The sequence below is a fragment of the Aptenodytes forsteri genome, unplaced genomic scaffold (genome assembly GCF_000699145.1).
Source record: "Aptenodytes forsteri isolate BGI_AS27 unplaced genomic scaffold, ASM69914v1 Scaffold260, whole genome shotgun sequence".
NCBI lineage: Eukaryota > Metazoa > Chordata > Aves > Sphenisciformes > Spheniscidae > Aptenodytes > Aptenodytes forsteri.
In genome coordinates, this window is record NW_008795557.1 from 1,820,714 (window position 1) to 1,835,624 (window position 14,911).

Genomic DNA, 14,911 nt, shown 5'->3' on the forward strand with positions numbered 1-14,911 from the left:
TGTAGACGTGGTGCTTAGGGACATGGTTTAGTGGTGGACTTGGCGGTTCTAGGTTGATGGTTGGACTTGATGATCTTTAAGGTCTTTTCCTATCTAAATGATTCTATGATTCTGTGGTGTTCCTCATCCTAATTTCTGAGGAAGAAAGTACTCTCCGTAGTCAAAAAAGGGATGCTGGAATAGATAAAATTCCCATATGGTAATACTTGCTCTCAAAGTTACAAGGAACCTTTGATCAGTCCTCTGCATGATTATCTTAATATCTCGAAGGCTGATAATGTAAATGGAGATTTCAAGCTTGTCCTGATTCATAAATAGGATAAGTTAAAATGATAAACGTGATTGAGTTATTTGTCACAGCTGCTTCCAGGGCTGGACTGATTTGAATTTCTGCTGACAAGGCATTGAGACTGCTGGGAAGGACATCCCTGAGCTTATTAACAGTGCCAAGGAAGGAGGAGCATTGGGAGCGGATCGAGATGTGAAGGGTGGGCTGGATGGACTCTGAAGCCTTGGTCTAATAGTGAGGTCTTCTGCAACAATTTGGTTTGCTTGTAGCAAAACAGTTCAATTAATATAATAATTTTTCTTGGATGATGTGTTCCTCATAGCTGCTGCTGTAGTTGATGCATCTCAATGTCTGTTTCTTTTTTTGCATGGTACTGCAGGCTCAGGATTGTTGCTGGTGAAGTATTTTCAGGAAAAAATTGGGAGTGCGGGCACTTAGACAAATACTGATTTATTGATAAAGACTTCTGTTTGGGTTATTTGTATGTTCTGGCAAAATTTCCCTTGGCAAAGGATTCTCTGGTCCATGATGGGATTTTGTCTCAAACCCAGACGTTGTGAAATGCTCATCTGTGATGTGCAGGACCTGAACTGGATCCATGCTTTGGAATCTCTCTCCTCCAGCATCTCAGTTGCATATCTGAACATCAGACTCAAATTGATTTTCCTTCTCTTGTCTTAAGATTGCACCTACGTATAACTTCCATCATAGTTTAAATCGGGTCTGAAAGCTTTTGACATCACAGAAGTTCATGGTTGTCAACCTGCCTGGAGGAGATCTTGCCTGCTGGCCCTTGTTGTTGATGAAGAAGGAGCATCTCAGCAGGGATAGCTATGCTGAGTAGGATAGAGGGTGCTGTCTTGTATTCCTACAGGTACACATCTACTTTGCATGGTTGTACCCGCTTCCATTTCTTTTGACTCCAGACCCGGTTCTGTTTTCATTCCATCTTGGTTACCCTTTTTTCCATGTAAAGCAGATGCTCCACTGATCCACTGAACTGAAGACTCCTGCGTCACCAGCCAGATTTCCTTCAGCCGTATAGACAGCACGTGCGTAATGATCCTTTGAAAACAAGGTGTATCATTGGAGCTAGAGGGGGAGAAGAGCCTTTCCATGATAGACACAAGGTCCTGACCTTCTTTCCTGGCTGGCATTGGTGCTGATGCCACTGGTGATCTGACAGCCTTTGAAAATCATCTCCCTGATCTGATGAGACCTTGTAGCTAACATTTAGGTCTGTGTCTATGGGATGATGCACGTGAAAAGGTTTATTTTTTCACAAGTACAGCAGTGTAGAATATGGAAAAATAATACATATATTTAGACTGTATATATTATGTGCATGTGTAGAAATATATAAAAAACCCTATATATAAAAAAACTATATATGTATAAAAACGATATATAATACTGGTTTTTTTTGCATTGAGAAGTTAAAGTAGCAACAGGGGAGAATTGCCCGAAATAGAGCAGCACTAAATTGAATTGATTTTTGCCATTCCCTACCCATTATAAGCCCAATTTAACCCTCTCAGTTCCAGCCTTTGCTCTGAACCGACCACCTGAGCGCTGGACCCCTGCTGAGCAAGTTCTGTGTGGGAGTTAATTATCTCAGCTCCGTTAGGTACAAGTGTGGGAGGCTTTGGAGGCAGAGGTAAACATACCCTGAACACCTTACAAACAGAAACCCCCAAAGGATTTGGCTTTCTGGTTTATTGGTTCTCCTGTATATTTTTCTGAAAATAGCATCTTCTGCTGTCAATTTGCCAAGGAAAAGATGGTCCGTTTCTGGACTGGAGTACAGGGTATGCCACCTTTCGGCTGTCTGCTCACATCTGAGCAGGGGCTCAAAACATTTGAGGCCATTTGCTACTCTCTCTTTTTGTCATCGTCAATATTATTGCATTCTCAGTTTGTCCTTTAAATAACACAGTTGTACATTAACCTCGTATGGGCATGTGTCCACACAACTGAAGTGTTTTCTCTGTGAGTATTCATCCCTGTCCATATATCTCACCTACTAACTCTGCTTTACTTAACCTGCAAAGAATTAAAGCACCTAATGGCTGGAAGCTTTGGCAACATGAATTAAAAGCCTTTTATAAATCAGTATTCAGTAGTCTTCAGCACACTGTGTAAAGGTAAATAGCTACTCCGTCTCCCTCTCCTGCTGCTTCATGGCTATGTCCTTGTGTTAAGTCCTCGGTAAATCCCCTTCTTATTGTGTTTCCTCTGTAAATCCTGCAAGTTGTAACAGGCTCCTAAATCTTGCAATTTGGTATAGAAAATATCTTCTATGTTTACTTGTTTGTTACTTTTAAGAGAGTCATTTGTATTTGACCAGCTTTGCACAGCTCTCTGTGTATGTATCTTCTTTTTATTCTTTGCACAGCTCCCTATATATCTCCCTTTTTTATTATTATTATTTTTTTTTTATTCTAAAAAGCTTGTCCCGTGCTAGGTAAACTTCTTCAACCTATTGTAAAGTGATGCCTCCTTTTTATCGGAGAGTCAGGATTTAGTTGCACAGTCAATGTACCCTGCAGTTTAATGCACTGCTGCAGAGGCATTGCAATAACTGTTCCCGTTTCTGCTCCTCGCTTGTACGGCACGTGAGATCATCTGATGTTCTTTAACTTCTCCCACGTCCGAGCAAACCTGGTGTTGGCTGGTACAGCAGCGCCGGCTCAGCTGACGTGCACTGATTTGCAAGACTGAGGTTTACCTGGTGCTTTAGCTTTGGAAGGGGCTATGTCACTGCATCCACACTTCTACAGGCTTCTGAATTACAGCCCCATTTATTATTTTTTTCCTCCCTGTCTCTTTCCAGGACTGCAGCTTTTTCTGGGACTTTTTAAAAAAAAAAAAAAAATAAAAGGAAAAAAAAAGTGAATTTCTTCCTATTAAAAAATCTGAGCGGTGTCTGGTGCTGGGAGGGCCTTTTACAAACGCTGTGCAGCGCTGCTGCTGGAAACAGCCTCCCATAGCAACCTTCAGCTTGAAAGCTAAAATCACATCACCCCATATGACGGCTTTATTATTAGATTGGCATGTGAACCCTTTGGAAACAGTCTGGGTGGCAGTGAAAAAGTTCCCCTAGATTCTGTCTTTAATTTTTTTTTTTGTTTGTTTGTCATTTTGTGGGTTTTTTTTTATCACTTTGAGTTTTGGTTTTATTTATTTTTTTTCTTTTTAAAAAATTTTCTTTGTCAGATAGAATAAATGTTAGAAAAGTGAGAGACACCATTCTAGGTAAGGTAGAAGATCTCTGCCATGAGGTATGACACATGATCATGGCCGTCACCGCAGCAGTTTCATGTTCTCTGCTGCTACACATGGGCAAGATGGAGTCCTTGCTGGAAAACTGTGGCAGCAGTGGAGTTGGGCTCAGGTTGTGCTTTTTTGGGATTTGTGTTTATTGCAGTAGTGCTGGGGAGCTCCAAAGGGTTAGGATCCTTCTCACCCAAGGACTGAGCAAATGGGTGGCAAGAGATTGAAGGGAACGCATTTGCCATCAGCACAGCATCCGTCTGGTAGTTAGCTGGTAGCTTTTGAAGACATGAAGATGGATGGTGCAACATGCTGTGTGTGGTATCTTGGGCTTTTGCCTGCTGTACTTGGACAGCGGGTACTGTGCAGATGGTCAGTCAAGGGGTCTGGCGCTGTAGGTCAAAGTCTATCTAAACCAGTCGGTGGGGCTGTGCAGTAGCTGTTGTGCTTTCACCATCCCTAAGATTTGAGTTGGCAAACTTGAGTTGTTCTTGTGTTAGGAAGTTATAATTTCATCAGTCTGAGCTTCACGGGGCTGATGAGCTTGGCCCCAGGTGGGTCTGGAGTATGCTTCTGAGTTTTGCTAGGGTAGCCTCTCCCTTTGCTTTCACGGTGGAGGTTATTCCGGCCCAGACCCATCAGCACTCAACATAAATCAAGACTGCGCTGATATGTGTGCCATTCCTGTTGTCCAGCCTCTCTGCAGACTCGTGTCACACCTCCATGCTGGCTTTGCTTCCTCAAAGCTTCTGTTGATGAAGTGAGGACTTGAAGGGTGGATGAAGGTCCAGGAGAGCCAAGGGGGGACTCCTGAGAGCAGTTGTGGGACTAAACCAGGACATTCCAGATCCAGTCTGAGATAAGGCTGGCGATGGGAGAGTTTGTCTCCTGGGCTTTTTGTTGAGCTTGGCATTACTGGTCTGATGGACTCTTCCTCCCCACCAGAAAACCAATTGCAAAATAGCTGCTTGCAGTCTTCACCCACCCACGTGGACACGTGTGGCTCACTCTGAGCTGGTGGCTGCTGGGGCTCCTCTGGCTGCAAGGGTGAGAGAGATGAAATGCCTCAAGCTGTTGACAATACCAACTTACATGATCTCCCTTGATCACATTTCACTGGTGCAGAGATAGTCCCATCTGTACTTGTGAGCCACCAAGTCCACAGGAGGAGCAGCATCCCTCCTGCTTGCTGCCGGAGCTCCAGATTTCTCTTCCCAAGCTCTTCTGGGGAGGAAGAAGGCTTGGCGAGTTATTTTTAGGCAGAGGAGAGAGGGTGGCTTTCTGTCCTGTCTGTAAGCGAGGAGACAGCCGGACTTGGCCCTGGGAAAGGTATGGTGATAGAGAAAAGGTATTGGAGCCCATGTGAGGAGCTGCCTCACTTTATCTGTGGCTCCCTCAAAAGCTTTTCAAGCTTTTCTAACAGGCTTTGTGAGTGTCTCCATCCTCTCTTTAAATCCTGTTCCTCTCCATCCCTTCGCGCTTTATAGAGAAGCAAGAAGTGACTCATTGCACAGCCTACGAGGAAACTTTAATGAATAAATGCATTTAAGAAAAAGAAGAAAAGAAAAAAGAAAACAGTTTTCCTGTCTGGGGCAGAGTGATGCTTTTGCTGTCTTGAACTCTGGAAGAATAAGTTAAGCTGCTTCTTTTTATTAGCTTTTAATTAACTGAGTTACAGGAAATATTTTAGTGCTCTTGTTGAGACTAATAGGACTTTGTTGCGACTAGAGCTGCTGGTTTGGGATTTTTTTGGTTGTTTATTTTTAATTTGCTTGAAACATCAAAAGCAAAATTTGCAGAACTCCCAGCTATTTCCCTTCTTCCCCCTTCAAATCTCCTTGACGCTGGCAGCATCCCACGGGGAGGAGGAGCAGATCAGTGCCCTGCGGTGCTTTCTGGGCATCCTTGGCACTAATCGGAGAAAAGCGGTGTCTTCTGAGGCACCTGTGGTGTCTTGGAGGTTGATGGGAGCCTATTGCCTTTCAGAAGAGCTGTGCTTTTCTGCCAAATCCCTGAAATAAATATGTTTGTTTAGCTTTCTCCCTTTGCTGCTCTGATGGAAGGAACCTTGGTGACACTTTTCACTTTTTCTCCAATAATGAAATAACCACACGTATCTGCAGTTTTAAAAATAGTCGTTGTGCATCCCCTTTCTTGCTTCTGCATCTTCTATTCTGGTTGAAAACAGTCTCTCTGCTCGGGACTCCTGAACAGAGGGGGATGACAGTGTGCATATATATTTAGGTAGTTTATGTGGTGCATTAATCATATAATTTTATAAATTTTATAAATAAATTATATATATTTCTATAATTCGTGCAATGCATGGATTTTGCAGCTCATAGGAACAATAGGGTCAGGTGGCTGGGGCTGGTGGCAATAACCGGGAAGCGCACTTGGTTTTATTTAAAGGTGGATCTTCATTTTGAAGGTTCTCCTTGAATTCAAAAGCTTGTTAGTGCTCTGCTCTTCTCCATAAGCTCCAAGTCTCTTCCCTTTGTTTAAATACAGGAAAGCAATGTTTTCAAAGGGAGGGAAGAGAGTGAGAAAGAAGTGTGGGTGCTCCTCTGAGATTGAGCCGATCCATTTTTATCTTGTTATATATCATTTTTACTTAATGCTGTTATATTATTTCAGCTGTGCTTGGTTTTCAGATTCGATGCAGATATGAAGTTGCTATAACAACATGATGATTCATATAATGCTAGCAACAATCTGCCGGGATTTATTTTTCTATCATGACGACTTAGATGTTTTTGGTGGGGATTTCTGTCTATTTTCAGATAGACCGTGCCATTAGCTTTCTGCAGTGATTTGCTTTGGATTACCTGGACTCAAGATAGTAACACCTGTACTTGTGTAACAGACCCAGAGATCTCAAAGCACTTTACAAAGGTCAGTGCTTGTCGTGCCAGATTTAGGATGGGAGATGAAGGCAGGGGGATGCGGGACTGGCCCAAGCACCTTCAGCATGTCAGGTGTGCAACCACAGCATCTGGCACGTTGTACCTCTGCTTAGGTGGTTCTCAACCTTGTTCCTTCCTGCGGAGGTACAGCTGATAAACTGATTATTTCTGGATTCCTCCTGATCCATGTCCTTCGAAAAACAGAGAGGCACAAGTTCAAAGCTCTTTAATTTCTCCTGGAAAAATATTGCTAAGATCTTTGTTCCCACCTAAAGGTCCTCTGAAGTCGCTGGGGAGTTACGGGCTAGATCTAGAGGATTTGATTAATAAATCTGTTCCTTTTTCTAAAATTTTATTTTATTTTTTAAATTGCAGGCTGCGATAATGAAAATGCTTTTTTGGGGTCTTTTTATAGAAAAAAATGCCCAGAATTAGGGACGACTGATTTTTCTGTGGAAGATGGTATGTTATACAGAAATATCTACTTCATGCCAATTTTAAGCTGCTTCTCCTTTGCAAAGAGCAGTCGTGATGGGAAATGTTTCAAGGTACCTCCAGACACTTTGTCAGCTTCTCAGTTCAAATCTGAAACTTAAGCCATGGAAATAAATGCCTTCAGCATCCTGAAGCCTCACGCCCAGAGCTCTCTCCTCTTCTCTCTCTTTTCTGCCCTAACGTTGAGAATTTCAGGTAACACATCTGCAAATGGAGCAATGTGCCCTGGCACCTCTCTTAGACGTTTGGGTTTTTCCAGTCTTAAAGATGAGACTTTTTTTTTTTCCCCTACATGAAACCTTTTGTTTTCCTGCTAACAAATTTAGGATTACTTGATGGGTGCTCTTTTTTTGGGTCCGTCCCCCCCCACCACGTAGAGCTGTAGCAGGGCTCAATGCCTTTTGGGAAAGTTCTGTTCCTCCTTGCAAAGTCCTGTGGTGATCTGAAAACCATCCGGAGGTGGTAACATGCTTTTGTCTAGCCTGCCTGTTAAGCTGGCGTCTCTTTATCTTGCCCGACAACTGGAATGCAGTTGATCCTGTAAAAAGGTCTAGGCTTTCTGTCCTGCCTAATTGTGTTAAATTGCGTTTGCATCCTAAAGAGAGCGACTGGGAGAGGATGTTGAAGCCTTATATGCATTTTTACGTTCATAAATGCCATCAGTGGAGTCTAAAGCATCAGATAACTGACTCTAAAGGCCTTGCTGAAATACACTGATGTCTTTATGCCTTTGAGAGTCGCCCCCCCCCCGAATCTCCAGCTCCTACATGTGTTGCTGTCAGCTGTATTAGGGGTAAGGAGGAATCATAACTGAGAAAACAGCCGGTGTTGGAAATGTGCCGTGGGGGCTGTAATATCTGTACACCATCAAGGGAGTTTTGCAATTTTGCGGGGGGTCACATTCTGACACCTGGTGTTGCCGCTGTCGTAGGACTTTTGTTGCAGAGTAAGAAGCTGTTTTCAGGTCTGTCCTCCTGCATCAAAGGAAACGTCTTCTCCTGGTGCCTCTGTGCACACGCTTTACCAATCCCCACTCAACTTTTTCAACAATTGGATGTTTGGGCACCACAATAAAAATGCAGTAAAAGTGGAAGCAATGGAAAATATACACCAGTAAACTATAACATCTTCTAGAGATGCATTCCAGAAGTTTAAAGCTCATGAAGCAGGCAAACCAGCGTAGTATGTGAGTTATTGCAGGCATCACTAAGGGATGTTGCCATCACTTCGTTCCTAGGCATAGCTTTTATCCCTTGACCATGTTGATCATTCTGACCTGATCCCATGCAGTATCTTCCATGCAGCAAATCGCAGATTTCTCCTCCCATGACCTCCTTGGCACATGGGATGAGGACCTTCCTGTTTGGCTTGGTGGCTCCTTGGATGCTCCCTTGGAAGCTGCGATGGAGCAGAGGAAACCTTCATCACAGCCAGGACAGTTCTGCAATTTTAGCTTCTGGTTCTTGGTACTCTTGCTTCTTGCCTTGTCTGTGTTTTCTCATGGGCACGTTACAGAGCTGTGCCGGTGGTGGTTAGTGTGATACCGGTGGCTGGGGACAGAAGATATTGTCTCACCCAGCTACTTGGGTGCACGTGTGGATTTCTGTGATGGGTAGAAGATGACTCTTCCTCTGAGTCATGCAATTCTTATTTCCTTCTATAGGCTGGTAAAATCAGTTGGGGGACAGGGAGAGAAGAAATGGAAAGAGTCTCAGTACTTCAGCAACCACTCCTCTGTGGCGGTTATTTTAGCAGCAGTTTGCATCTCAATTTCAACCCCAAAATATGTATCAAGTGCAGGTAGCTGTGTTTGCTGAGCCAGAAGATGTCTGAGATGGTGTCAGTTTTCTTGCTGTGGTCCTGATAGTGTGAGGAGCCATGAAGGAATTGTCAGCCATGTGGACGAGAGAGGTAATGTGAAAAAAAAAATCTGTTGAGGTTAGCAGCAAGACCTTGGAAACGACTTGGCTTGCCATATTGGTGCCTGGTTGTTGAACAGGGTTTTCACCATGGGACACTGACTGCCTTGAGGGCTGTGGGTCAGCATCTGTCCCGATGCTCCCTCTTATAGAGCTGCTCATCTCAGCTGGAGTTTCAGAGTCCTAAAGCCAGGTGCAGCATGGATATCAGGGTTTTGCTCTGGTCTGGTAGGGCAGCATTACATGTCTTGGCCCAATACCTCTCTGTAGGGTAAGCAGTTGATGTGCATGGTGGGTGGAGATGCTTTCACAGGTGGTTCTCAGAAGCTCTTTCTACTTAGGGATGCCCAACCTTGTGACGTGTCATGATGTTGTAGCCCCCGAACTCTGTGTTTGCTCCCACCTGCTCCTTGGGGTTTTTACTAAGGTAATTTTGGTTTTCTCTTGGCTTTTAGTTTTACTTCTCTTGTGTCAGTGTGGTGGCAAAGCCAGAACATACATGAGACTTTCAGCAATGGTTTCTGAGAAAACACTCATGGTCACCTTTTGCTGCTCCAAAATATTGGGAAGCCTGTCTTCTCCTGGTCCTCCCATGTCCATTTGTATTGGAGGATGACTATCGTCCATGTGCATGGAGGAGACAGTGCCCTAAAGGCAGCCTTGTGTCTCAAGCAGTGGTTGGTCTGCTGGAACAGGCATGGTGATGGAGCTGGAACCCTGCTTTGAAGTCTGGTAGCAGCAGAGTGATGCTCTTGCTGCTGCTGCTGCAAATGCAGCTTCCCATTAGCTCTTTCAGCTGTCGGGAGTCTCTTGACGTGATGCAGGGAAGTTTCCACGTGATGAATTTCAGGGAGTGAGGCGAGGCTGGGTGTATGTTTTAATTTTAGTTCTGCATGACAGAGGATGCTTGCGAGCCCATCATATTAATTTCAAAAGCTCTTCGGTATTGTGGTTATTTTGCTGGAATTACACAGTGGGTTGACTGGGGAATAAGCAAGCAAAGCGGGAATTTGAGGAACAGTAAAACCAACCATGCAGATATAAGTTAGCCTGCACAGCCTGTCAGTAACCAGCCACCTGCATATCTTCCTTGACCCTGTTCCTATCCCTAGGAAAGAGGTTCTGACCCTGGAGGATCTTTGCATCCTCAGTCTTTTGGACTGCAGTTACTGGATTGGAAAGACTCCAGTTGTCCAGCTCTCTAGCTCAGCCATCTTCCACTGGTCCCATCTGCTAATTCATTCTCCAGGAGAAACAGAGTCGATGCCATGCCAGCAGGAACTGTCGTAAGCTATTTTCATGTCTAGTGCCTGGGCATGGCATAGGGGACGGCATGGAGAATTCCCAGAAAGGCAGTTGAGTAATGGAAGGTGATGGGTCCAGACGGAGCAGAGAGATCTTCAGAAAAGAGTCCCTCTTCCTCTGCTCTGGTTTCCATGCAGCTGAGCTTTGACAGCACTAAAACTTCAGGTAACGTCCTTGTGGAAGCCTTTGCTTGCTCAGAAGGGGGAGCTGGTTGCAATCCACTTACGCCATATCAAGCTGGGAGGAACATGGCATCTATACAGACAGTTGGTCCCTGCAGCATGTGTAGGACCATGCACGAACACACAAGGTGGCCCTGCAGCGAGGATGTGAATGTTGGAGTGAGGAAGCCTGGGTTGGTCTCTCCGCATCAGAAGTGTAATACAGGTGTACAGGACAGTGTCTTTGGCTGTTGATTTGTCTTGGCGCTGTCCTGGTTTCCACCCCAGAGGCTACTTAGGTTTTAGGAGGATGGTGTACATCTGACAGGCATGGGTTAAGTTGCAGCCTGGGGACGTTCCTGGAGAACCCACTAGGCAAACTCCTCTAGATAGCAGCCGTATTGGACATTGTACAAGTGAGATGCAATCTGTGCCTCCATCTCATGATTTTTGTTGTTTTTTTTAATAAATATTATGTTTGTGTGCTTGGATGGCATTTTCCATTCAAAAAGGGAGGGAAAGAATGAATGCGTCACCCACATCCAAGGTGCCGGGCACATAACTCAGGAGAATTACTCATAAGACTGCAACCTCATTATCCAGCTATGAAGGATGTCTTCCACCAATTTCCTCAGTCTGGCCACAATCCTGAAATTAATCTCACCTAAACAGTCAGTAGCATTTCCGCTATCAGTGCAGGCAGAAATTGTTTCATTTCTTGGCTGAATGGTTCAAAGAAGAAGAAAGGAAAAAGAAAAACAAAAAAAAGCCCAAAGTATAATACTTAAGTGGGTGCGTTCACTCTGGGCTTTAGAAAAGGATGTCTCCTTCCCAATTCCAAGCAGACGATGGAGTGCATCCCCTGGAAGCCCTGGATGGATTGCCATGATGTTGTCATCACAGTGTGTATCAGCATGTAGGGGTTGAGTCTGTTGCGACTTTGTTGGCCTTGTTAGAGCTGTTCTTCCTCCTGCCATCTGAAGCTTCAGTGTGCGGTTCTTCCAGCCTCCCTGCCTTTCTTGTTGAATCTTAACGTACTTCTGCCTGTCATCTCCCACACCAGGTTTCCTGCTCCCAATCCTTGGCCGTCACCACAAACGGCTGATGTTGCCCTTGGGCACGCTCATCCTGGCTGAACAGCAGGATGCTTTTCACAATGTTTGCTTTCCAGATGGATCTCCCCTCTCTAAGTCTGCTGTTTTGCTCTGCTGGGGAAAACACGGCTGCCCTGGGGTTTGTTTTGCACGCGCAAGCGTAGGTGGAGCAGATTGGAGAAGACTCAGAGCACCTGGTTGACTGGTGAGCTGGGTTGTTGAAGTGGTTTCCCTCCTGTAAACATCTGAGGAGGAGAGGATAGCTTACCCTTTTGGGTAACAGATGGGATCTGGAGTTACTGTGCCTTTGTGGGCACTGGTAGGATGAGCTGATTTTTGGATCTTGTTGCTTGGGAGAGCCCGTGTGAGGCTTCAGGCTCTCTTAAGTGCATGCTTCTGTATTTCTTTCTTCTGATGGAGAATCACCTGGGTTTTAGCTGCTCTTAGCACTGCCTTGCAATAAATGGCAATGGTGAGCATATGAGGGTTGAAATTCAGACCTAAGTGCCTCTCTCACTGATGTTAAGATTCAGAAACCCAGGGGTCTCTTATGTGCTCTTCATCATACTCTTCCTAAATTTCTGCTCCTGGAGTGGAAGAGGCTGGCAGCTGAAGTCATGAATTCCCAGCTCTCAGCCACTACTGCTCGTTTTCCTTCCTAAAGAAAGGAGATGAAGTAAAGGTGCTTTGGGACACCCAGCAGAAAAAGCAGTGATGGTGTTGCTCAACAAGAAGTTGGACCTGGGATGTCCTAGACAATACAAGGCAAACTGGCAGGCCGCACATCGCCTTGTCCTGCCCGTTAATCTCTAAGAAGCTGCTAACGTTTCTTCTGTCAGCTGCTAGCTGTGGTTGGAGGCTTTTTAAAAGTTTCCCTTTGCCCCGTGGGCTAGTTTTACCTTACCAAGAGGACACAAGAGTGCTGGTGGGGATGTCCCAGGTGTAGGATGCTGAAGGATGAGGTGGGGTACACAGATTGCAACTCATCTGCTAATGAAGACTATGGTAAACAAGAGGCGATGGAGGACAAGGATTGAGCTGAGTTGCCTGATGATGATTTTCAGAGGTTAAATGGGCAGGTAGTTGGGAATTACATCCTCTAGCTGTAACAACTCAATAAGATCAATGTTTACAAAACAACTCGCACAATTTGATCCAAATCTTGATTAAACCTCTAGGCTGGTTGTCCCTAGCCTGAAGCGCTCGGTAACGCGTATATTTGTTGTGCTACCTTTTGATGTTTCTCGCAGCCAGCAACAAGAAGCTGCTGATACAGGAGGGGAAAGTCTGCTGTCACAGTGTGTAATTGGCTTGGTATGTTTGCACAGAGGTCACCGACGGCTGGGATTGCTGCCCTGGGCAGATACAAATCATTGCTGCAATTTTATCTCTGAATTTTTCTGGCTGGGGAAAATGCATGCATTTTTTTTAGTGAGCTTTGTATATAGAGCATGCATATAGGAAGTATATAGCATTAATATAACAAGTGTTTATTAATACCTTAAAAATACTATCGTATTCAGCAAATGGTGACCAGAGCATTATAGGAGCTAAACGCAGTGTCTGAAAAAGGGCTTCCTCGTTGGCGTTAATTGAACAAAGCAAGTAGGTGCATTAATTAAAAGGCCTTTTGTGATAGCAGACTGATGAATGGACACTGCATTTTCTTTGTAATGGAGTAAATTAGGAAATACTGCATACTTAATAGCTGTTGCAAGGTAGATGGATATGTTAAGGAATCCACAATTTATCTGGCTAATGCTCATCTTGCATCATGCGAGTGTCTGCGGGTAAAACCATATAGCTTGTGGGTGCAGCTCTGGGTTGCATCTCGAAAGCTGCCTGGGGCTCGGCGGATGCAGGACCTGCCTCTTGGTGTTGCAGCAGCACTTTTCCCTTGCAGGAGAATTGGATGCTTTTATAGCCAAGAGGGGTTGTGTTTCTAGAAGGGTAGTCCTTAGGATAAAAGCTAAAAGTGGAAGTTCTTGCAAGGTAGGGGGGTGTGTACGTGTGTACGCAAGCGCAAGAGATAAACAGCCTGCTGGTGAGAAATGTGAAGATCTTGAACGAGCAGGGCTCTCCAGGTTCTCTCAAATTTGACGTAAACTGAACTGCTTAACTGGATTGTGGCCAGAGTGTTCCTCCCATGACAGGTTCAGGATCCTAAAGAAGGCAGGACAGTTAAATAAGTGATTCCCCTTTCCCGTCGCAGGTTTTAATTTGTTACTTTTCACAGGTATCTTGCAACCAATTATAACCCTCCTCTGCTAATCTGGAAGTCTTAAAACCCTTTAGCAGCTTTAGAGCTTCACATCTGCTTTCTTTTAAATAAAAGAAGATGCTATTCCTACACTCAGCAGTGATGTTTTGAGGAATCAACACTTGCTTTTGTACCTGTTCGTACAGCCCAGTTCAGAGACTGCAGGTCACCAGCTCATGGTGCTGATGGTGTCTGTGTTCTTAGGCATGATAGTGAAATAGTTTTCTTCCCAGTACTAATCAGTTGTCTCACTTTTCTTTCCAGATTAGAAGAAAGTCTTGTGTGACCAGGGGAACAGGACTTAGGAAGCAGTTGGTAAGAGCATCTCTGCGGGAGAGGGTCACCTGCACGTGGAAGGATGGGGCTCAGGCAGATGCAAATAAAATTTTACCCTTGAGAAATGTTTTTTTTTCCTGGCTTTCATTTATAGAAGCTTCACCCTCTTTTGGACTGAGTTGCAAAAAGGGGGAGCTGTTTTTTGAAAGTTTTGAGCTCCTTCTTCTCCAAAACAAAGCCTTCCTGAACAGGCCTTTTATTCCTTCAAAGCTCTTCTCAAGCTACAACCCTGCCAGCAGTATTGTTTTAAGTGCCTGTGCTAACGTGATTAGAAATACCACTTATCTAACTCAAGTAAAAAAACACCTGTTTACCTACTCAAGCATAGCTGGTGGTCTGGCTAGTTGTCTTTTTTCACTCCCACATCCTTGATTTTTGTGCCAAACAAGGTTGTACACAACCATCCTACAGAAAGCTAGCAAGCAGGATTTGGTGATGTGTTGCTTTTCTGTGCGCTGATATGATGGCGAGGCTGGGGAGGGAGTCCCTGTGCGTCATGCCTTAGCTTCACTCATATGGAGAGCAACCTTATCCAAGAGCTGTCTCAGAGCTGTGGCCATATTTTCGTGTTCTCCCCGTGTTGTCATTGTGCTGGTCTTCTGATGGTTTTGTGTCTTTGATCTCTAGAGCTAGCTATGTACAGAAAAAAATGAAATACGGAGAATGGCAGTGTTTTGAAACACGGGTGCTTAAAGATGCCCTGTAGAATTAGAATCATAGACTCATAGAATGGTTTGGGTTTGAGGGGACCTCTAAAGGTCGTGTAGTCGAGCCCCCCTGCCGTGGGCAGGGACATCTTCAACTAGATCAGGTTGCTCAGAGCCCCATCCAACCTGACCTGGAATGTTTCCAGGGATGGGGCATCCACCACCT

The 14,911-nt window shown here is 44.7% G+C and overlaps 1 protein-coding gene across 4 annotated transcripts in view; it reads left to right on the forward strand.

Moving 5' to 3' along the window:
* The window catches only part of TSNARE1 (t-SNARE domain containing 1), a 337,590-nt gene that overhangs the window by 32,890 nt on the left and 289,789 nt on the right, over positions 1–14,911 (forward strand). For 2 of the 4 annotated variants that reach the window (XM_009282163.1, XM_019472824.1), the window contains one exon: positions 13,967–14,017. The exons of the other annotated variants lie outside the window; for them this stretch is intronic. The gene's annotated coding sequence lies outside the window, so the exon portion shown is untranslated. The remainder of the gene's footprint in view (positions 1–13,966; positions 14,018–14,911) is intronic. 4 annotated transcript variants of the gene reach the window in all.